Source organism: Paramormyrops kingsleyae, unplaced genomic scaffold, assembly GCF_048594095.1.
Source record: "Paramormyrops kingsleyae isolate MSU_618 unplaced genomic scaffold, PKINGS_0.4 ups28, whole genome shotgun sequence".
Classification (NCBI taxonomy): Eukaryota; Metazoa; Chordata; class Actinopteri; order Osteoglossiformes; family Mormyridae; genus Paramormyrops; species Paramormyrops kingsleyae.
The window spans coordinates 1594000-1617191 of NW_027325966.1; the positions used below are offsets into that span (position 1 = coordinate 1594000).

General features: G+C 43.6%; 2 long non-coding RNA genes across 2 annotated transcripts; one reads left to right on the forward strand and one right to left on the reverse strand.

Annotated features, from left to right (window-relative positions):
* Positions 1-3174: 3174 nt before the first annotated feature.
* LOC140583983 (uncharacterized) lies at positions 3175-16270 on the reverse strand. The gene is made up of 3 exons (XR_011986042.1): positions 16059-16270; positions 15745-15776; positions 3175-3402 (listed from the first exon to the last, which is right to left on the reverse strand). It is a non-coding gene; the product is annotated as an uncharacterized lncRNA (long non-coding RNA).
* A 924-nt stretch (positions 16271-17194) lies between these two features.
* On the forward strand, positions 17195-19781 carry LOC140583977 (uncharacterized). Its single transcript, XR_011986035.1, has 2 exons — positions 17195-18100; positions 18327-19781. It is a non-coding gene; the product is annotated as an uncharacterized lncRNA (long non-coding RNA).
* The last annotated feature ends 3411 nt before the right edge of the window (positions 19782-23192 follow it).

Below are 23192 nucleotides of genomic sequence, written 5' to 3' on the forward strand. Positions count from 1 at the left end.
TGAGCAGGCAGCAGGGAGATGGCAGGGTGAGGACAGTGTGCAGGCAGCAGGAAGATGGCAGGATGAGGACAGTGAGCAGGCAGCAGGGAGATGGCAGGATGAGGACAGTGTGCAGGCAGCAGGGAGATGGCAGGATGAGGACAGTGTGCAGGCAGCGGGAAGATGGCAGGGTGAGGACAGTGTGCAGGCAGCGGGGAGATGGCAGGATGAGGACAGTGTGCAGGCAGCGGGAAGATGGCAGGATGAGGACAGTGAGCAGGGAGCAGGAAGATGGCAGGATGAGGACAGCACGCAGGACCAAGAGGTGAGTTAGAAATGAGGCTGTACTTTAAGATCTACTGCATCATCAAGACAGATATTAGCCCAACAGGTAAATATTTATTTCTGAAGGCTGTTGGAGCTGGGGGGACTGAGAGGGCAGGAATAACACCAGACTGCTGGACCAGACCAGGCTGTTCGTAAATGTATAGGCTTATTACTTTTACTAGTATACTTCTCCTAGGATAATTCCTGGGAGTTATCAAAACCAAGTTCTTTTGGATAGGGATAAGGATAATGAGATCTTCTGCATTGATTCTCATTTTGTCGCATGTCCAGACCATGACCGTTTGTTGCATACATGTTAGTAAACACCCCTGGCGCATCTTGTACTCTTAACATTGATCTTGGTGGCGACTATTTGTATTGACGCGGTAGCAGACCATAATGGTCATAGAAGTGTTATGAAGGCAGTACCCCCCAATTATGGAGGGGTAATTCACATTCTGCATCAACCATAGGTTCACTGGTGACAGACTGTGTTACTGCAGACACATTGTCCTCAGATTCACTTTCATCATTGTCAACAACTTCAGAGTCACTTACTTCAATTTCACCTGGAAAAGATTATTAAAGAGATATGAATGCGTGTGCAAGGTTTTTTTCTCTTTAAATTGTACCAGTTTTAATACTAACCATCAATTTCGATGTCATCAAGCGATTTCCCTCGCACACTGGAAAGCTGCCCTTTTTCCATTGCCAAAAGTAGCTTGGAAATTTTAGCCAGTTGCATGGTGGGAATGGGTAACCTGTAGAACTCGCGATGAACATGGAGGTCATGACCAAGGAAATCTGCGAGTTGGTCCAGTTCATTGTTTTTTAAATTGAGCACTTGTGACAGTGTAGCCACATGTTTTCGCAGTTGGGTCGACCTGAGGTGCTCAGGATTTTTTGCTCCACACCAACTTGCATGGATGCATAAACAGTCCTGCCCTCTGTAGTAGCTCAATGATTTAGGTCTTGCAAACAAGAATATATTTGTATCACAGACACTGCATTCAGTTCTCTTACTGACCAATAGTGACAAGGCATCCACCATGATTGGTGTAAGTAGAATAGCAACTTTCCTGCCCCTTTTCCCCACAATCTCAATCCGTCTGAAATAGTTGCAGAGCTTCTGTTCAGTCTGTTACAATCCCATAGCGATGTCTTCATGGAGGTCTGTTTGGTCTCTCTCGTGAAAACTCTGGAGTGGCATTTTCTTCAGCACGTCTTCTATTGAAAACCATGATTTGTGCAAGGGTGACCTTTGCAAGTTCAGCATAGCTGTGTCATATGAAAGCACTGTAAATTTTTTTTTTTAATTTTTAATATTAAACCAATTAATTGTACTGTGAACGATATCAAATGACACAGACTACTATAAATATCTGTGAAGTGATATTTATATTTATCTATGATCCGACTTTTACTACACAATGATAAAAGGTCATTGATGTATATTTGTATTTCAAAACTTTTACAAGCTGTTAGATCTTAACCCTCAATGGGTCCTTGTCAGAAAGTTACGTTCCAGGTCCTTGGGGTTCAAGTTGCACCCCTATCCATTGGCATATATAATTCAATGGTACCAAGCTCAAATTCAATTAACTAAAGTTAAGATACATTTATTAGTTAACTGCATGATGCTTGCACAGCTTACGCAGTGAGATAGTGCAGTTAAAGGGGTTGCGGCAGTGGGGGGGGGGGGGTTGGGGGCAGCAGAGGGGACTGGTCATATAATGCACATTCCGACTGTATCCTCTTGCAGAATGTGTCGAAGAGCTTCAGCTGTGGAATACCTAGCCATGGTGTTATATCTTTTCTAACAGTTGAAATGTAAACAAAACAAGATGGCTGACTTTTTTTAATATCCGAAAATGTTCTAGAATATAATAACATAAAAAATTATAGTAGCAATTATCACTAATTAACTGAATTTGTCGATCATATCAATGTCATAAATTAACCCTAAAAAGGGTTATGTACTAGCAACTGGACTTTGTTTTTCATAGAAGACGTTTTGCACTCCATCCAGAGTGCTTTCTCAATTCTGACTGACTGGCATAGCAGGTTGATGAACCCTCTGGAATCCTCAAGTTGTTAGCACTAGATGGTCACCTGTGGGTTTTTGTCATTCCTCCTGGCTTTCATGTGTTTCACTGATACCACCTGAGGCCGAGCGTGAACGACTTTGAAAGCGTCTTGGCAAAGTTGAAAGAACTGCATTGTAGGTGGACCGGGAGGACAACTGCTTCAAATGAACGACCGTCGTTGAACAGAGGAGGTGGCCTAAGACGTCTATCACCTACCTACAATGCAGTTCTTTCAACTTTGCCCAGACGCTTCCACAGTCGTTCACGCTCAGCCTCAGGTGGTATCAGTGAAACACATGAAAGCCAGGGGGAACAACAACAACCCACAGGTGACCATCTAGTGCTAACGACTTGAGGATTCTACAGGGTTCATCAACCTGCTATGCCAACCAGTCAGTCAGAATTGAGAAAGCACTCTGGATGGAGTGCAACACTTCTTCTATGAAAAACAAAGTCCAGTTGCTATTGCATAACCCTTTTTTAGGATAACCATGACCTGGATAACTGAGAATCTCCACAGACATCTGTCATAAATTAAGTTTTTTTTGGGGTGCATTTTGCACCCCCGAAGAAAGTATGCCAGCGATAATTGACGTCAACACTTTTTCTATCATTTTCTGCATGACCGTATGTAAAACTGGTGCACTTACAATGTCCTAGAGGATAACTGCTGAAATTTTAATAACAACATGGTAGTAGCCATAGAAATGGGCAGGGGGTGCAGAACGCACCCCAAGGAACCATTGAGGGTTAATATGGCCAGTATCAAAAGTCTCTTTTAAATAATCATACTGTGTCGTACTTAATCGTAAATTGATTAAAAAAAAATAATGTAAGTACATGGGTTAATTCATAAGTGTTTCCATTTTCACATTTCTCGAGGGTTAGACTTGCATTAGTCAGGTTAGGGTATAAAAAAGTTACACGGGCAAATAAAATCTTTGCATAAGCTTTTGCATCACCAGTTTACCTTTTCTGGACACAGTGTTGGAGTCTTCTCAATGGTCATCTGCAACAAAGAACAAATACAGCATCAGCAGGCTCAATGGTTAACCTGAATACCGTAAGCAAATCAACAAATAGAAAACATAATGGGGAAAAAACGGTGGTATTGTTGCATTCATAATTCATTGTACACAGGGACGGATTATGGGTTGTGTGGGCCCCTGGGCCCTTGGCAGCCAAACGCCCTTGTAGGAATTATTAGCTCAGGTAAATTTTAATATCTCCACCAATATGTTTCAATTAATTAAAGTTTAATTAATTATTATTTAATGCTGATTATTAATCAATCGTTATGCCAAATGGTCGGCTCCTCCAAACTCGATTGCGGTATCCCTGTGAGTCTGTTAATGTGAGACTTAAATGGGATTCACTAATTACCAATATCACTTAGTAACCTGGGTTAGAAGGCTCGTCCACCGAGCTGCATCACCAGATAATGTAAACGATTGGTAGCAGAGCCCCCCCCCTCATGGCCGATGAGAGAGAGTCTCGCGATGTTTCAGGCGAGTTTGAGGTTCAGAGCGTGTAGCAAGATCGCACAGAGGCAGGAACTTATTATGAGACACACAATGACGGAGGCTAAAGTTGTGTAAAAGACATGCATTTATTCCTAACTAACACTACAACTAACATAAGACAGACATTACACCTAACACAAACAACAAACACGAAATAACGGAATACAACAAACAATGTAATTATGAAAATGCAATGACCGGATTTAAATGAGTAACCTTAAATGGGAAATACTGTTCTGCAAAGCAAGCACAGTTTGTGGAAACACGACCCTAAAGTCTTATAGCAGGTTAACAGAACAGCTTAAGTTGTTAGAATGAAAGGAAGTTGGTTTACTTGGTTGAAGAGTGGGGGGGGGTCTTGGCAGTTGATGGCAGAGCTGCTGAGCTGATGGCACTCAGGAAGGCGCGGCGTTTGGAGCAGTGGAGTGGAGCCCCTTTGGATTATCTCTCCTGGTGAAGCTTTGTCTTGGGTGCTGTTCTCTGTTCAGCTGGGCCTTCACCGGAGGGTTTCTGGTGGGCTTCTCGTCTCCCGGGCTGATGGTCTTTTCCGTACGGCTGCTGGGTGTTCTCTGCGCTGCTTTGTTCTGAGGTCCAGGTTTTTATGGTCTAAAGTTCATGAATAGGGATGACCAGGAATTCGAATCCTGGCCCAATGGCTGGCCATCCATTTGGCGGGCTTTCAGAAGGGGGTCTGTATCAGTCCTTTTGGGATTTATGGCCCAACTGAATCTCCCTTTACTGATGATTTTCATTAAGCTGTTATAACTTTTGATACATCCACTTTTATGGTAATCACTGACCAGATTTAGAATCAGGAGTGATTTTCCATCAGTTTGACACCAAACATGCCATACCAGCTTCACAGGTACATACCTCATACCATCTGCATTAATTGATTAAACAATTAATTATTTTATCTATGTGACTCATTCACATCAGTATGGGATACAGGTGTTTTGGGTTGCACCTCAACAGATGTTACACTTTGTGCAGATATTACATCAAATATTCATATTACAAACAGCACATCTTATCCATAGATAGGCGTGGCCGTTAGTTTGTGGTAATAACAATATAAGTTGCACATCTGGAAACAACATATTTTGTTTGGTGTGGCTTATGCCAATTCATCTTCTCCAGAATGGATAAGATACACCTAAATTCAGTTCTTTTAACATAGCATGGTAGAAACAAAGAAACTTGGTAACCGTCCACCAAGATCAGATAAGGACCACAAAGGAATGTTGGAAGAGAAGGGGGGGGGGGGGGGGGGGTTTAACAAAGCAGACTCTCTAAAAGTTAGTACACATTGGTTACACTCACTTTCCAGATTCTTCTGGTATACCATGAGAACATACATACAATGGTAGCTATACCTATCTATTTATTTAAATTTATATGTGTTCAAGTGCAAAGGGGTGAAATAGGTGATACTCCGTGAACATGGTTATAAGGGTGGCACACAAAACACTAAGATTGTCTAAGGACACATACAAACATAACGTATCTGTATATTGAGACTAGTAGTCGTGAGTAAATCAATATACAGGGTATACAAAAGCAAACTTAAATGAAATTTCCTTTAGGGTGTTCGTCTGTTGGGTGAGTGAGATGTAAGGCAGAGTGTATGGGGAGGGGGTTGTGTGCCAAGTCGAGGGACCCCTGTCCGTGAAGTCCACTCTGCTTGTCTGTAGGTCCCTAAATCTTTGGGCAATAAAAGTTGGAGTGCTGGCCTCCCTGGTTATCTGTGTGTGTGTGTGTTTGTGTGTGTAACCCCCCCCTTTGGTGCCTCTCGTACCAGGCTCGGCCTTGTCTCAGGCCACCTGGAATTTAGGCCCTGTGATATGTGCATGTGTGATCCTACACCCTCCATCCATGTTTCCATCAGAGGCCCTATAGGGTCAGGGGCCCTTGTAGGCAGAGGATCAAAGAATGTAGGCCCTCTAAAATAGACAAACGAAAATACATTGTTGATAAGCGTTGCAAATTGTTTTGGGCTAGGGGCCCCACGGGCCCCCTGCACCCCAAGGGCCCCTGGGCAGCGGTCCCGCTGGCCCGGTCCGTAATCCGTCCCTGATTGTACAGAATAGGGTTGGGTGATGTGTAACTTCTTCGCATATGACAATGTCTACAGTGAAACAATTGGATCATGACATGGGGGAAGGGTGATGTTTTGGTCGTCTTGTAAATGTACTACAAATTTCTATAAAGTTTCTTTTACACTATTTAATGACTATTTATAAATTCATCAAGTACTTGAATTCCATTAATTTATTTCATATTATTGTAGTTACAGTAATCCCAAAGCTGACATTTCAGATGTACCTCTTTAGAAGGTATAGATGTTGAACCACACAGGAGAAGTAGGTCCCTATGAATCATCAGGGCCTCATATAACATCCTGGTTCACACCATACTCAACACCACATCTAGTGTGTGTGTGTGTTTACAGTAACATGGTTACACCTGTTATTAAGAACCTTCCGTACCAAGAGGCTTTTCTGAAAGGTGAGAGTGGACAAGCAGGTCCCTACAATCCACATGGGCTTCATAGAACACATTCTAGATTACACCTTAATATACACACACATAAGGCCCTTACTTGCGTTCCCATATACCATGTTCCTGTATACGCATACACATGCACAATGGACTTGAGGCAAAATGATACCCTAAACTGAACTGTGGGATATTATTAAAATATTATGTTTCACATTGTCTAGATTCCAGACACAAAACTCCAAACATCAAACACTCTGCTGCAGCTTTAAACTCAAGTCTCAAAACTCCCACAAATAGACTTTGCAAAGAAGAAAAATGTTCATCCATTGGATGAATCAAATGGAAACTAGTGCTGAACTAGAAAACTAAACTTTGAAAGCTAACATAAATAAAGCTAATATAAATAAAGGCCCCCCTAAAATACATCCTTTTTTTGTTTTTCGGGGGACTTGCCCCTTTAAGCTTAATTTGGCTATCACTGATACATAATATATTTAATTGATGTAAATGTTCGCCCTCCAGTTTACAGACCTGTCAATCAGTTTAAGAGCCCCAGCAGGTTCAATTATAATAAAATTTCAGCAGTGAGTTGTAATCAGGCCCGGCACCACGGGGGGTAAGGTGGCGTCGCCCCATCAGAGGGAAAATGCCGCCCCCTCTGTTAAAATAAGCCCTAATTGAACTTTTAAAAAAAAAAAAAAAATAATAATATTCATTTTTGAAGACTAATATATAAGTTAGACCACTATAGTTAAAAAATAAAGTCTACGTTTTACATACGTGTCAGTACGTTCTAGACTAGATTTTCAAATCCAGGCACTTGATTGGTCAATTGGGTGAGCAGAGCAAACTAACTCATTCACAACTTTGGGTTTTAGTAACTGGAAATATGCTACGGACACTGCAAAAGGGTTTAACAGACATGCCAATAGTAAAGAACATCAAACGTGTGTGGCTTTTTGGAAAGAGAGACAGTTGCGATGTTCTACAGGCAGTGAGATTTCAACTGTGGTTAATTCCGATCAGCTCTCTCGAAACCGCCTGTATGTCTCTGCCATTGTAGACATTATTGGATTCCTTGTCTCAAACGAATTGCCATTGAGGGGATCCATCGATTCGGTTGATAACCGAGATCAAGCGGGAAGTGGACTTTTTCTGTCTTTGTTTAATTACACTTTGAGACAGAATGAAAAGCTTGGCCGGGCTTATAGTACAGTTCTGAAAAACACTGTTGAGGTATGGTTTAATTTTTAAATGTTTTGGTGTGTTGGCTTGATCGAGAAACAGCTAACAAGCTGTTGTGACGCTAAACACTCTAGAGATAGACTGATAGATACAGACTGGGAGATACACTTAGACTGACAGACACAGGTTGAGAGATGCACTTGATTGATGGATTCTGGCCTCGACATACACTTAGACTGACAGACACAGGTTGAGAGATGCACTTGATTGATGGATTCTGGCTGGGAGATACACTTAGACTGACAGAAAACAGGTTGAGAGATGCACTTGATTGATGGATTCTGGCCTCGACATACACTTAGACTGACAGACACAGGTTGAGAGATGCACTTGATTGATGGATTCTGGCTGGGAGATACACTTAGACTGACAGAAAACAGGTTGAGAGATGCACTTGATTGATGGATTCTGGCTGGGAGATACACTTAGACTGACAGACACAGGTTGAGATGCACTTAAATTAACAGTGACACATAGATATGAAGGGTTCCACTCTTCAAACAGGATCTCTGTGCTCCAGTTGGGATCTATGGCCTCCAAGCACTCCGCTCTTACTGCAGCTCAGCCAGGCTGGGCTGGGCCCGGCGAGGGTGGCGGGGGCCACTCGCACTCGGCCTTCTGTATGAGGGAGATCTGAGTGATGTGGGGCCTCTGACAGCCGTTCTCTGTGTCCTGCTGTCCTGCCCGCCGGCCGCGTGTGTGACGGTAAGAGACCTGTTACAGCTAGTATGCATGGAGTGGGTCCTTGCTGAACCACAGGCAGGCCAGGCCTCGTTCCACATCAGTGTTGTGTGCAGACCTCCCTGTGAGCAAAAACAAATGGCTAATTTAACATGCGCTCTGACAGGCTCCTGAGGGCCTGTGGGCCCAGGGTTTGCTTGTCCTCCTAACGAGCTGGAACAGCCAGGAGCCCGATCTGGATGGGCCCACTACAAGAGCCTGGATAATGAGAGAACAGCCAGGCAGGAACTCTGGTTGTCTACGATACATCTGTCCACATGGATGTAGATCCTAGCCAGATCACAGACTCCCTCATTACAGCACTCAGCCAGGGGACAGCTCTTCCAGGGAATGCTGAGAACGTGAGACCCAAGAGGCGTGTTTTGGACAGAACAGGAGCAGTCAGTCACCGGGTATAATCAGTGAGATTGATGTGCACACCCACCAGGGATATGTGTGCTCCTGTGGAGGGCTGTCATTTTGGGCTCTGCTATTGTGAGTTCCTGTGTGGAAGAAGAGAAGCCTTCCAAAGCAACAGAGTATGGCTGTGTGAGTCACTGAAGGCAGTGTTACCCAAGCACACTGCAGCTCAGCGGCTCCACACGTGTCTCCAGCCCAGAGCATGCTGGGACAGCATGCAGACGGCTCATGCATAGAATTAGCCCTCAATTTCTGGCACAGGGGCTCCATTACCATCACGCCTTAGGGTGTTCTGGGAGAGTGAAACACAGGGTCGACAGGGTCAAACAATGCATCGCCAGTGCTGGACCCAACACCATATTCAGTGTTGCTGGCGTGCCACAGGTTTCTGCTGGACCAGCAGTCTCTGCATGAGCAGCTCTCCATCCCAGCAGCATGGTGGGAAAACCAGCTGTGAGTGGCACCTTCACTCTGTAAACAAAAAAAAGCCCCGTCTATGGCTCACAGCAGATTTTTGGAGCCCTCTGGCGTCCATTCCTGGGAAAGACAACATTCCATTTGCTGGGCTGCTTGGCCCGTCAGTGTTTTGATGAGCCATAGCCATAGTTTATCCGACGTCCTCCCTTGTAGGCTCTTCGGAAAAGTGTTTTAGTCCATAGGCCCGTGTGTTACCAAAATGGTTAACCTCTCCCTGTCAACCGGTGTGTTTCCCAATAATTTTAAACATGCCATAGTGGAGCCATTATTGAAAAAAGTAGGCTTAGATGTAACGGACCCCAACAGCTTTAGGCCTATTTCTAAGCTTCCGTTTCTTTCTAAGCTCCTTGAGAAGGTGGTCTATGAACAGTTGTCTTCTTTCCTGAATCAAAATAACATCTTTGAACCGTTTCAGTCCGATTTTCGTAAATACCATTCTACGGAAACGGCTTTACTGAAAGTGTCCAGCGACATTATGATGGCTGCTGATTCTGGAGAACACACTGTTCTGGTTCTCTTGGACCTGTCTTCAGCTTTTGATACAATTGATCATCAGGTCCTGCTGATGAGACTGAGGGATCAAATAGGTTTATCAGGGACAGTTTCACAGTGGTTTTCTTCTTATCTATCAGGGCGTAGTTTTAGTGTTACAGCAAACCAAATAAGGTCTGAGTCTGCGGATTTATTGTGTGGAGTGCCCCAAGGCTCTGTCCTGGGTCCTGTTCTTTTTTTGCTGTATTTGACCCCTTTGGGTAAGATCATCCAACAGTTCAGTGACGTTTCTTTCCACCTATTTGCCGATGATATTCAGCTGTATTGCTCTTTTAAACCATCTGAGATGCATACATTAGATTCTTTGTTTCATTGTTTAGTGGAATTAAAAAAATGGCTAAGCATAAACTCCCTTCAGCTAAACGCAGACAAAACTGAAACTCTGGTTATTGCCCCTGTTGATTCAATCCCGGGGATTAAACAGTTCCTGGGTAATCTAGGCCTGTCTGTGAAGTCCAGCCTTAGAAATCTGGGAGTTATATTGGACAGTGAAATTTCATTTATGCAGCATTGTAAGCAGCTAACGAGAAACTGTTTTTTTCAGCTTAGGAACATCTCCAAACTTAGATCAATGGTCTCACGAGATGATTTGGAGCTTCTCATTCATGCTTTTGTGTCTTCACGTTTAGACTATTGTAATAGTTTGTTTTCATGCCTGAATAAAAAGGAGCTCCTTTGTCTGCAATTAGTACAAAACTCTGCAGCGAGAATCTTGACTCGCACTAATAGGAGCACTCACATATCCCCTATTTTAAAACAACTTAATTGGCTGCCTGTGTCTTTTAGATATAAGTTTAAGATTCTGGTTCTGGTTTTCAGAGCCTTACATGGACAGGCTCCGTTTTATATTAGCGACTTGATCCACCTCTGCACCTCTGCGCATGCTTTGAGGTGTATGGATCAAAATTTGTTGAAAGTTCCTCGCACTTATTTTCGCACTAGAGGTGACCGTTCTTTCCAGGCTGTAGCTCCTAGGCTTTGGAATGATCTTCCCTCCTCTTTGCGTTTAATGGAATCTGTCGTCAGTTTTAAGAGAGAACTAAAGACTCATTTATTTGTCCAGGCGTTCAAATAGTTATTTATGGGCAGTTATGATTTTTGTGTGGTCTTGGCTTTTTTTGTTATGTTTTTCTTTGTTTACTATGTTGTGAAGCACCTTGTGGCTTTTGCCTGTGAAAGGTGCTATATAAATAAAGACTACTTATTTACTTACTCTATGACCTCATTTGTATAAATGGTAACAAAGCAGCAAGCAAAATTACGAAGTTTCTGCTAAAAGCATAATTATTTGTGTTAGTGCAAGTGCATAGTGTCCTTTGTCAAAATGCAGCATATTTCAATTTACAGTGCAGTAAAATTTCATTGAAATTCACTGAAAGTTAACTGTTTTGAACAGATTATCTAAACGTTTGAAAAATCGGCTGTAGTTGTACAAAGTTTTGCTGGTGGGAAACACTGACTGAGAGAAGTATTCATGAAATTTGGGGGAAGTGGTGATTGAATGCAAATTGAGTCAAAGCAATGCAAAAGTATTCATAGTTTAGCTCACATAGTCCAATGGTATGGTGCATGTGTTAAGTGTTTGGAAAAAGTGGACATGGAATTGAGACACGTGTTAAAATGACTGGAAAAAAGTGCAATGCATTTAACCCGAGTGTGTTTTATGGCTTCACTGTGAGGCTTGACTGTATCTCCCTCCTCAATGATCAGTTTAATCTAGCTGGTGAAGCTGAAGGCAAAGCGGGAAATTAGTTTAGTCATGACTTCAGAAATTACCCTGACAAGGGATTCTGTACAATCAGAGATGGAGCTGCTGGTTGGGCTGGTCATCGCCTGCTTTTTCTAACTGATGTAGGTCTGAATGTAAAGTTTCAAACTGCTTAATATGTATTAATCTGTTTTATAATGTTCACACAAAAAGAGCTTTTAATGTGTGTTGCACCTTACATCTTCTACTGTACAATGTTATTCTGCATTTGATTCCTCCTTGAATGGGGGGTGAAGAGAAATAACTAGCAAGAGAGACAGAGAGAAACTATTCGGAGGTGCTATTGTCCAAAGTTGAACTGATTGTCCAAAGCCTTTTTGTTGTCAAATTTAAAAAAGTTAATCTAAATCACCTATTACCCACTGTAATCCTTTCTATACCCACCTCTGTATGACTTCACAGAGCATCACTACCAACAAAATAAGAGGGTTACAGTTAAAGTAGGTGAAAAGGAAGGAAGAAACCTTGGGAGGAACCAGATTCAAAGGGGAAGCCCATCCTGCAAGAGCTGGCAGAGGAAGTGATATGAGCAAAATGGCAAAGTCCCAATTCACACTGTCCATGTTTTAAGATTAAAATGAGTAAAAAGTGGCCGGTCCTGATTTCGTGTCTTACATCACACTCCAAGATGGTCACTGATTGGTGGGCTCTGAGATGGACCTGTGATCTGAAAACCACAAACCATTTACATTTAATTTTGAAATATTAAAAAAATATTAATTAATTCAGAATATTTATTAAATTAAAATAATGACGAAAATACATTAAATATATATTTAAGACTTAAGCAATGCAATAAGACTTTTACTTTCACTAATTAATAAACCAATATTAAACTTTGACCAGCAGGTGGCAGCAAAGCATGTGTGAAGAAGAGGCCATCAGCGGTACAAAGCACTGGCTGTACAGGTTCCAACACTGCAGACAAACCTCCCTGTTTAACTGACTCACATGGTATGACTAGACAGATTGAGCAGGGCCGCATGAGAGAGGTCTCACTGCAGTTAGTGTAACTATTTATTTTACAACTTTTCTGTCTCATTCTGCTTCATAAAGGGCACACCCCACTTCCAACTTCCTCTGACGCAAGGAGATTCGTGCACAAATGGCTACAGCATAAACTGAAACAATAATGATATATAAAAAGGCATTTCATACAAACACAGCATAACCTTGCTGATAAAGCCTTGCAGTTTGTGCATTTATTTACACTAATAGTGGGTGTATGCTAATTATATTAACAGGATTAATAAGCCAGTATATTTAATCAGAATTCCCTAAGACCTGTGCTTTGTATTGGCCCCTCCCATTTTGACAACAACAAACTACATGTCACTGCAGGGCTTTAGAGACTAACTACTCCAATAATTGCGTAGTGATATTGAAGAAGAACATGTCATCGACTACGCCCACTAATCATGCCAGCCTTAATACATATATCAATAAAAGTTTTTACATTTTTAATACGTATTGTCTGCGGTTATGTGATAACGAAGACCTAAATATATATTTGCTTTAAATATGTGACTCATGTTAGAGAAAATATAAGTAAACCATGAGGACAGAAAAGTCACTGAATAACAGGAATGACCGACATATAGTGCCAAACAGATAAGGTGCAAAGACTGTACTCATAGTACAAACAAAGTAAACGTAGTGCACTATGTAAGGTAAGTTGTAAATTTGTTTGCACTTTGCAGCTTACCTTGCGTTGACTCTTTGTAGTACGGTCCCCACGACGGTGGTGGAAATATAAGGGGCTGGTTATCAGGGGGCATGGATTTTGTGGCAGTTTCTATATTGGCGTTGCTGGTGGAGGGAGCCGCATTTGTGGGTTTGTATTCTGCAATGGCTTGAATGCCCTGTGTATTAAGGCGAACTTGTGGACGATTACATCGTCCACACAGCATAGAATTAATAAGACTTGTTCACTGTCCCCCTGTTGCTGTAATATTCTGGGAAGTTGTGATTGTTTAACTCCTCTGCGCACAGTTAGGAGCTACTCCAACTCCACCTAGCAGACATACGTACGAGGAGATTGCGGTATGGAATGATTCTGTCCCTGTATGGACTAATCATCCCCAAATTCTATTGCGTCCATGATTCACCTATATCATTGTGCTAAGGTTGAGCAGCACAACATGTTTTTCTCAGATCTCAAGACCAGACGATAGTGAGGATAGCTGAGAAGATCACTAGAGTCTCTCTCCCCTCCGTCATGGACATTCATATCACACGCTCCATCTGCAAAGCCACCAACATTGTGGATGACCCCACCCACCCCTCACATTATCTTTTCACCCTCCTAGCGTCTGGAAAAGCATTCAGGCCGTCACACCCAGACTCAGGAACATGGTGTCAGACTACTGAACTCTCAGGGACTGATCTGATACCACACACACACACACACACACCATAGCTGTCAAGTCTCCCGTTTTGGCCGGGAAACTACCGTATTTTACCTCTCTTTCCCGCCGTCCTCCCGTATTAGTATTTTCCCATAAATCTCCCGTATTATAAGATCATTTAAAAAAAAATTCATCTGCCTCTCCAAACTGAACTGTCAGTAGCCTCGCGAGAACTGCCACCTGCAGTAGTCTTCAGGTCATTCACAACATTAACCAGGTCATAAATGCGGAATTTTAAATGGCAATGCTGTGTGCTAAAAACAACGTTACTTTCACCTTCTGTGACGTCTTCAACAAGAATACAAATTCTGCAACAAATCTGTATAATAAGTCATTAGTGAATGCCAGAGAGCCACATGAGTGAACATGAGAAATTAAGAGAAAATGTGTAATGAAAATAAAATGTAAATGACAAGTGGTTATTTTAGATTTCTTGTACACCTGTCTTAAAATGTAAGGGATACTGTAGCTTGGTTGGGCTGGTGGGATGGCTCGCGGTGGGTGCCGGAAAATTTCCCTTATTTTCCAATCCAAAACTTGACAGGCATGACACACACACACACACAGGTCTGTAATTATATCTTCGTGGGGACTCACCATTCATTTCTATGGGGAAAACTGTAATCCCAACATGACAACCTTAACTCCTTCCCAGCCCTAACTTTAACCATAAGTAATCAAACCAAATACAAGACTTCTGGCATTTTCAGTTTTTTGATTGTATTGACAGATCTTTGTGGGGACCTGAAAAATGCCCCCCAAAGGATCAAAATAACAGGCTTTTGTCACATTGTGGGGGACATTTGGTCCCCACAATGTAATATAAACCTAATCCACACACACACACAGATTAGGTATCTGAGTCTTTGTGGGGATTCTCAATTCATTTGTATGGGCATATCCCCAATCCTAACTATGGCAACCTTAATCCTTAATCCCTACAGTACTAACCAAGAAGTAACAGTAAGTAACCAAACAAAATACAAGACTTTTGGAATTATTATTCCTTTGATTGCATTCACAGAATTTTATAAAACTGAGTGAGTTTTTTCTTTTGGAGACCAAAAACATGTCCCTACAAAGTCAAATTAACATGTTTTAATAACACCAGGGCTCTCAAGTGTCACGCATTGAGAGTGATAGTCACTCTTTTCAGTCTTTTGTCACGCACTCCCGCCACACATTGTATTTCTCACGCGGAAAAATAATTTGTAGGCTAATATGCCGCAGAGCCCAATTTTTCCCCAGACCAGGGCACAGTAGCGCCTCACTATAAAACAAGCGTGTCTCCGCTGGAGTCTAATGGTGCGTTCGTTTTTCTCTCGGAACTCGGAAATTCTGAGTTGAGTGACATTATGGTGCGTTCGATTATTTCTCTCCAAGTCGGAACTCGGATAAAAACGTCACGAAACGTCAAGAAAAACGTCGCTTCCCGTCGGAAATACGCCTCTTTTATGAAGTCGGACAAGATTTGCCCCAAGAGCCTGTCACTTACCAGGCAATCAAAAAAAAAGAAAGGGCCAACACAATAGCCAATCAGAAAATAGTACGATTGTATCTGGGTAAAATACAACACAACAACCAATGAAAAGTCATCCTGTGGAATGTCACTCTTGCCTGTCTTCAAAATTTGACAGCCCTGTAACACTGTGGGGACATTTGGTCCCCACAACATAATATATACATGACCACCCACCCAAACACACACAGACACACATATACACAGACTGGCTTACCTATATCCTCTATAGAGTCCTTAATGAAATATCTGCAAAGCAGTTATGGCATGGCGTTAGGTTTGAACATGCAGTTTTTAAGGACACTGCACGAATTCTGAACGAAACACTGCACTAATTCTAAAATGATTTTATATGAACTTTATTTAACATAAAATAAAATAGAAATCAAACCAAAATTTAGTCTCTCAAAAAACTTATATGTGACATATCATCGTTCATATTATTAGAAATTAAAAACACCAGGATACAGAATTTGAATAACAAGAACTATATTCTTTCTCAAAAGCCTAAACAACTATCTGAAGACCTACTAGTTCCTGAATTGTAGATGTTGCCTATGAAATTCGCTGAGTTGACGTCGCGCTACCAATATTGCTAAAATGCTAATTGCGTCAACCAGCTATGGAAATACAGCGGCGGTACACCCCCAATACAGCGGTATTACGCATTACTGTAATGTTGCCTAGCAAAAACATATTGTCAAAAAAAATTACAGACAGACTTCATAGACAGAGCTGCGTGGTTACCTATTGACAAGTAGATACCTGATTTGGGGGCTTGAAAGGCGGTTAAATATCCAATCACGCCGAGTTACATTAAGCACAAACTAAAGATACTACTCGTGATTGGACCAGCTTCAAATTTGTCCCGCCCTGACAATAAATTCTTTGATTTCATTCGTTGAACATTAGTGTCCGTACATATCTTCATTTTATTCGACCAATTACAAATATCACGGTGGTTTCCATAGAAACAAAATCATTGCAGGTTAAACACAAACTTTCTGACAGAGAGATGGCACAGAGGTGAGCAGCATCTCTTCGTGTGTTTCTTGCTATTTCTTCAGATTATTTTTTGTTAGCATATTTAATCTTATATTTAATTTTATGTCCTGATATAGTACATGCAAATATTGCGGCAAAATATCGTTGAAATATATTTATAATTAGTAGTTTAAACTGTAGATGCTGTGGCCATTATTCTTAATATGATTGTTTATATTTAAATGGTAAGAGAAAATATTTGTGTTAAACTTAAAAACAATAAGACTTATGGTTGATATGATTGGTTATACTCATCCGGCCTGTGATAATGCATTTCATCTGAAGATGTTATTCTGAAAAGATCGCCTATACGTTTACTTTTTAAATGTCCCATGTTCTTGAAGTAAGATTAACCTTTTGCTAGGTTCGGTACCATGGCGATGTTATAGCGTATCGAAGCAGCGTCATAATTTCGCAAGCTTTACTGTATTGTGAAGCAGTTTTAGCAATTCGGCCGTTACTGCCGGAGTTTCAAGAAGTTGAAAAAATACAGTGCCTAGTTTGGCTTTGCGAGTATCACATACTGTATGGCTAGTTTATTATATGTCTTGTTTATTCACCAGAATGAGAATTGCGAGAGCTGTTTCCTGGACCAACGACCAGTAGGGAGCCTGGGACCTGTGGGACGAGGTGATCGACTGGGGAGATAAGGAAGGTTTGGGGGAGTACTCACCAGCGACACCCCCCACTGTCCAGGCTGGGGAGGTTATGGGGGGACTGGGAGGTGTGACTGACTGCACTCAGGGGATAGATGAGGTAAAGGGTGCGATTAGTGGGAAAAAGGTGGAGGTGGCAGAGAGGGAAAAACATGTGGGGGTGACCTCCAGTGTACAGGTGGAGGCCGCCGACCTGAATGTAGGCATTAATAAAATGCAAAATGGAAGCAAGGGGAAGCAAGGTGAGGTGGGGGTGAATGTGAAGGTGGTTAAGGTGGAGGGGGGGAAAATTTCCCTGAAGGCAGAGGATACGAAAGGAAATGTGAAGGTGGAGGCTGTGCAAGTCCAAGTGTGTGAGTTTGGGCTTGCAGAAGTTAATTCTGGGGATGTAAATGTTGAGATTGTGGGGGTAGAAGTAGGGGAGGTAATTATTGAGGGTGCGGACATGGTGAGTGATGTAACCATATTGGAAATTATAGTAAGTGATGTACTAGTTGAGATTATAAATAGAGAAGGAGGTCAGGAGGAAACTGGCGATGTAGAGATAGATGTGGGTCATGTAGAGATAGAAGAGGTAGAAGTGGTGGGAAATTAATATTAAAGTTGAGCTTGTAGAGCTCTTTACATAGAGAAGAGCCAAAATACGAAGAAGATGAAGTTGTGGTTCTGCTGCTGCTGTTTGAGAAACATTAAATAATTGAAACAGTATCAAAGATAATGAATTAAGTGTGATAAATTTTGAGATGTATATGTGGAATGTTTCATAATAATGTTTAATGTTTATTAAGAGAAAAATGTATATTTCTAAGTAGATTTTTAAATTGCTCTTTAAAGTATTATTTTTCAGAATTCCAGAATTACCAAAATCCCCAGGTAAGTTAATTTGATTTCATTTTGTTTAAACTGCACACACATAAAAATGATTAGCCCTGTTATGTATTTGTGTTTTATTTATTGTTTATTTATTAAGCACCGTATCCCTCATCAAGGGCATGTTGTACAGGTCACCTATGTTCCCATAAACTGTAACTTGTCTTGCAGTCTTGTTCCCCCCACACCCTCTGCTTGTTCCCTTCCTCTGTTTCTATCTTCACTCCAGGTCCAAGACGTCTCCAGCCGACTGTCCTTGGGAAAAGCCACCATCCGTGGCCACCGCTCCGGCTTCTCTGGGCTCTCCTGCCCTGCAGGCCCCTCGGGCCCCTCTGGTTCCTGTTCCTGCCCCCGTCCATGTCCTTGCCCTGCAGGTTCCCCTTCACCCTCCAGTCTCAGGCTTGCGGTATTGACGGTGCCCCCCCCACCCTGTGGTCCCAACGACGGCCCCCTCCCCGCCCTGTGGTCCTGACAGCGCCCCCCAGCATTACGGTCCTGGCGATGCCCACAGTGCCTCTCGGCCCCAACCCTGCCTTCCCCTTGGCTCGATGTGGCCCTACCGGCCTCCTGAGACCCAGCAGGGGCTCGTGTCCCAGGGTCAATGCCCTGCTTTCTGGGGACCAGCAGACCCCCTAGCTCAGTCCTGTCCCCTCCTGCCTCAGTTAAGTTTTTGCCCCAAGGTCCTGTCCCACCTTTGTTCTCCCAAAGCCCATTTCCAGTTCACCCTGTAGCGCCCCCATGTTTGTTTGCTTGCCCTGCCTCAGTTCCTACCCCAGTGCCCTATCCTATCTTGACTCCTCCTGGGCCCATGGTTCTCCCTTATCTGTCTGTCCTTCAGCTGTCCACCCTGTGTTGGTCTGTGTGTCAGTTGTGCCCTGCGTTCCCTGTCTTTTCTGGTTTCTTGCCCGTGTTTGGTTCCTGTTAGTGCGGTGCCCCTGTCTGAGCATCATGTTTGTCCTGCTGTGTACCCAGTGTGTCTCTATGGTGTTCTGTTGTGTTTTCGTCCTGGTCCTAGTTCTCTCTTACCCGATCGTGATCCATTTCCTTACTCCTGCGTGGTCTTGTCCTGTCGGGTCAGCAGTCCATATAGTTCCTTGCCCCGCTTGTGTCCTCTGTATGGCCCCGTTAACAGCCTGTCTCGTCTTCCCCGGCTCCTGTAACCCACACAAAATGTTTCTTGTCCCGTGTTATCACTCGTCTGTGGACCTGTCCTGGTGTGTGATGTACCTGCTATCATCCTGGTTGTCCCTAGTCTGGCCCCAGTTCTCCTAGTGGTGTCCCATCTTGCCCCCAGAGTGCCCTGTGCTGGTGTTGCCCCTGCCTATCCTGGTCTGTCTCGTTCCCCTAATGGTGTTCAGTCTCTGCGCCCTTGTCCCGCAGCAGTGCCCATCTGGTGTCTTGTCCTGCCCTCTTCCACTGTGTCTCCCATCTTAGTGTACGTATAGCCTGCTGTCTTCCCCGCTGTCCCATCTGCTCCCTCACATGCCCTGTAAAAAGTGTCCTTCAGTCCTGCGATCCTCAGTCCAGTCATTGATGTTGCTGCCTGCATCTGCTCCCCAGTGTGTCCTGTGTCTAGTGTTCTTGCCTGATCCTCCCTACCCTGTTTGGACCCCTTGTGGTCTGTTTCCTTTGCCCTTCCTGTAGTGTAGTTTTCTTTAATAAAGCCCCTTTTGGTTTTCCTCCATGTCTGTCTTAGCCTCTGTCCTTGCCCTCGACGTGACACCATTACAGTGTGACCAGGTAAATGCTGCTAGCTGGACACCACACTACTGTAAATGCTGCTGAAGGCTTACCTCAGTTTATCATTATTCCCTTCGTCTTGAAAGAGAACAGCAGCAAAAAGTGGGAAAATGATTAAAAAATAAAGAACACTGTTCTGTTAGTAAGCTTCTTAAGGTAAAGTCATTTTAAATAATTAGAATAACTGATACTTTATTAATACCTGTGGAGAAATTGTCTTTACGCCTCCCTCAACTTGCTCTTTATAGAGTAATGTCTCCTAAGTAGACATTAGTTTTAAATGGCTGTTTTGGTTTCAGTACAAAGGAGACCATCCCTCTGGATTGTACCAAAGTCTACTCTGCATTACGCCACTTTTTAAAACCCTCCGTTTAACCCATATATCATAGAAAAACTGACATTAATACCAGTGGCTATAGGTATATTTGGTGCTTTCAGATGTCTGTGAATTCTTTTAATGTTTTCCCGGTGTGTGTAGAAATCGCTGAAGTGCTTCATGTCATACCTTTCAATGTGAATGAAGCGAGTCATTATGCCTTGGTGAGAGCTGGCTAGGTATATGTTATACTCCACTAGGCCCACTTTTCTTCATAACTGTCATTCAGCAATATTAATTCCTTTCCTTATATTTAATGCCTCTGCTGTGCTGGGAGTCAGCTTCCATTGGGATCCATGCTCTGGATCAATATTCCGTTAACCTGAACTGTTCAACAGACTGCAGACCACATTCTGCAATTTCATCTGCTGTCTGACCACTAACAGGAAGTATAAAAGACAAGCACACCCTCAGAATGGATTCATATGTGGCCTTCCCAGTATGCACCTCTGTCAGCAGGTCAATGACAGATCTAAACCAATTTTGCCTGAGCTACGGAGCCCCTGCATCTCTGGACAGACCTAATCCATCTCTGGTCCAGTTGACACCCATAGGCACTGCTCAGGCTGAAGTTGACAGCCGCAGGCAGAATCCGTTGTGCGTGTTTCTCCTCACCGTTTGACCCCAGATGCCCCCCAGGGAGTACTATGTGGTCCTACCTTTTCACCACCAGAGTTGCCCTCAGTTGAGAACTGATCTCCATGATGTCTCACTCAACTTGAGGCCTGATTGGTGGAATCCCAGCTGGTAGGATGAACGCTGAGGAGGGACGTACATAAGTTATTGTGTTGCTGTAGAAGAGGAAAGATCTTAGTTTTGCTATCTGTTGTTGCATGGCTTGGATACAAACAATACTGATTAGCAGGGATTAAAATAGGAATAGGAGACATTTAAGATCTACCCTGAAGGTTTTTCAAACCAGTCATTTAGATCAGGAAATTCATATACATAATAGCCAGCTGAAACTTTATAAAACTTCTGTCAGAACAAATAAATACATTTTTAATCTGAAAAATAATAAATAAAAATGGGAGGATGGTGCTAAAGGGGTCTAGTTTCAATCTTCCAGTCTGTCAGCTTAACATTTATAGAAAGTGCCAGACAGTAAAACACCTTTGCCAAGTGAATGAAAGAAGCTTGACCTCGTTGGATGATGGACTAAGAGCAGTGCTAAACAACGCTCACGCCCTGACTCCCCCCACCTGTCCCAAAGCAGGATGCATGGGGAAGTGCGGGGAAGCATTGGTGAATGCTGGTGAAGGTGCCGCTATTGCAACTTCAGACAAAGGCACTAGGACTTCGAGCCTCAGTGCCGAGTCTCTGAGAGCTCATCAAAACACTGACGGGCCAAGCAGCCCAGCAAATGGAATGTTGTCTTTCCCAGGAATGGATGCCAGAGGGCTCCAAATATCTGCTGTGAGCCATAGACTGTGAGTGTCTGTGCCTTTGTTTGTGTACAGAGTGAAGGTGCCACTCACAGCTGGTTTTCCCGCCATGCTGCTGGGATGAAGAGCTGCTCATGCGGAGACTGCTGGTCCAGCAGAAACCTGTGGCACGCCAGCAACACTGAATATGGTGTTGGGTCCAGCACTGGCGATGCATTGTTTGACCCTGTCGATCCTGTGTTTCACTCTCCCAGAACACCCTAAGGCGTGATGGTAATGGAACCCCTGTGCCAGAAATTGAGGGCTGATTCTATGCATGAGCCGTCTGCATGCAGTCCCAGCATGCTCTGGGCTGGAGACACGTGTGGAGCCGCTGAGCTGCAGTGTGCTTGGGTAACACTGCCTTCAGTGACTCACAGAGCCGTGCTCTGTTGCTTTGGAAGGCTTCTCTTCTTCCACACAGGAACTCACAATAGCAGAGCCCGAAATGACAGCCCTCCACAGGAACACACAGCGCTGTGTGCATATCCCTGGTGGGTGTGCACATCAATCTCACTGATTTTACCCGGTGACTGACTGCTCCTGTTCTGTCCAAAACACGCCTCTTGGGTCTCGCGTTCTCAGCATTCCCTGGAAGAGCGGTCCCCTGGCTGAGTGCTGTAGAGAGAGTCTGTGATCTGGCTAGGATCTACGTCCATGTGGACAGATGTATCGTAGACAACCAGAGTTCCTGCCTGGCTGTTCTCTGGCTTTCATTATCCAGGTAAAATTATCGGACCCTTTCAAAACTGTTTTGCTCCTTAAACAAATTAATTGAGTTGATTTTGTTGAAAAAGGAGGAAATTAATTCATTTAGGCAGACTCTCAAACATGCCTGTCGGTATGTCGAGCCCACACTCACTGAACACCAGGGGGCAGTGTTCACACCCACAATGGCACCTCGGATTTTTTTGCCACATGTACTGAGGATAGTGTCACATGATGAGCATGGTTGATCGATCTCTGATGAGATGATGAGTGTTCACTGGTCCAGTACCTTTCCTCGCATACTGACTTCCCCAGAATATATGGTTCTGATGTGTTTTGGGTCACCGATGCCCTCAGTTTGGTGCTGATAGATGAAGGTTTGGGTCCGTTAGGTAGCTAGTGCCACGGCGCACACCTGTGGCTGAGCGTGCCGGCTCTTGTAGGCCTGGCAGTGGGCCCATCCAGATCGGGCTCCCGGCTGTTCCAGCTTGTGAGGAGGACAAGCAAACCCTGGGTCCACTGGCCCTCAGGAGCCTGTCAGAGCGCATGTTAAATTAGCCATTTGTTTTTGCTCACAGGGAGGTCTGCACACAAAACTGATGTGGAACGAGGCCTGGCCTGCCTGTGGCTCAGCAAGGACCCACTCCATGCATACTAGCTGTAACAGGTCTCTTACCGTCACACACGCAGCCGGCGGGCAGGACAGCAGGACACAGAGAACGGCTGTCAGAGGCCCCACATCACTCAGATCTCCCTCATAAAGAAGGCCGAGTGCGAGTGGCCCCCGCCACCCTCGCCGGGCCCAGCCCAGCCTGGCTGAGCTGCAGTAAGAGCGGAGTGCTTGGAG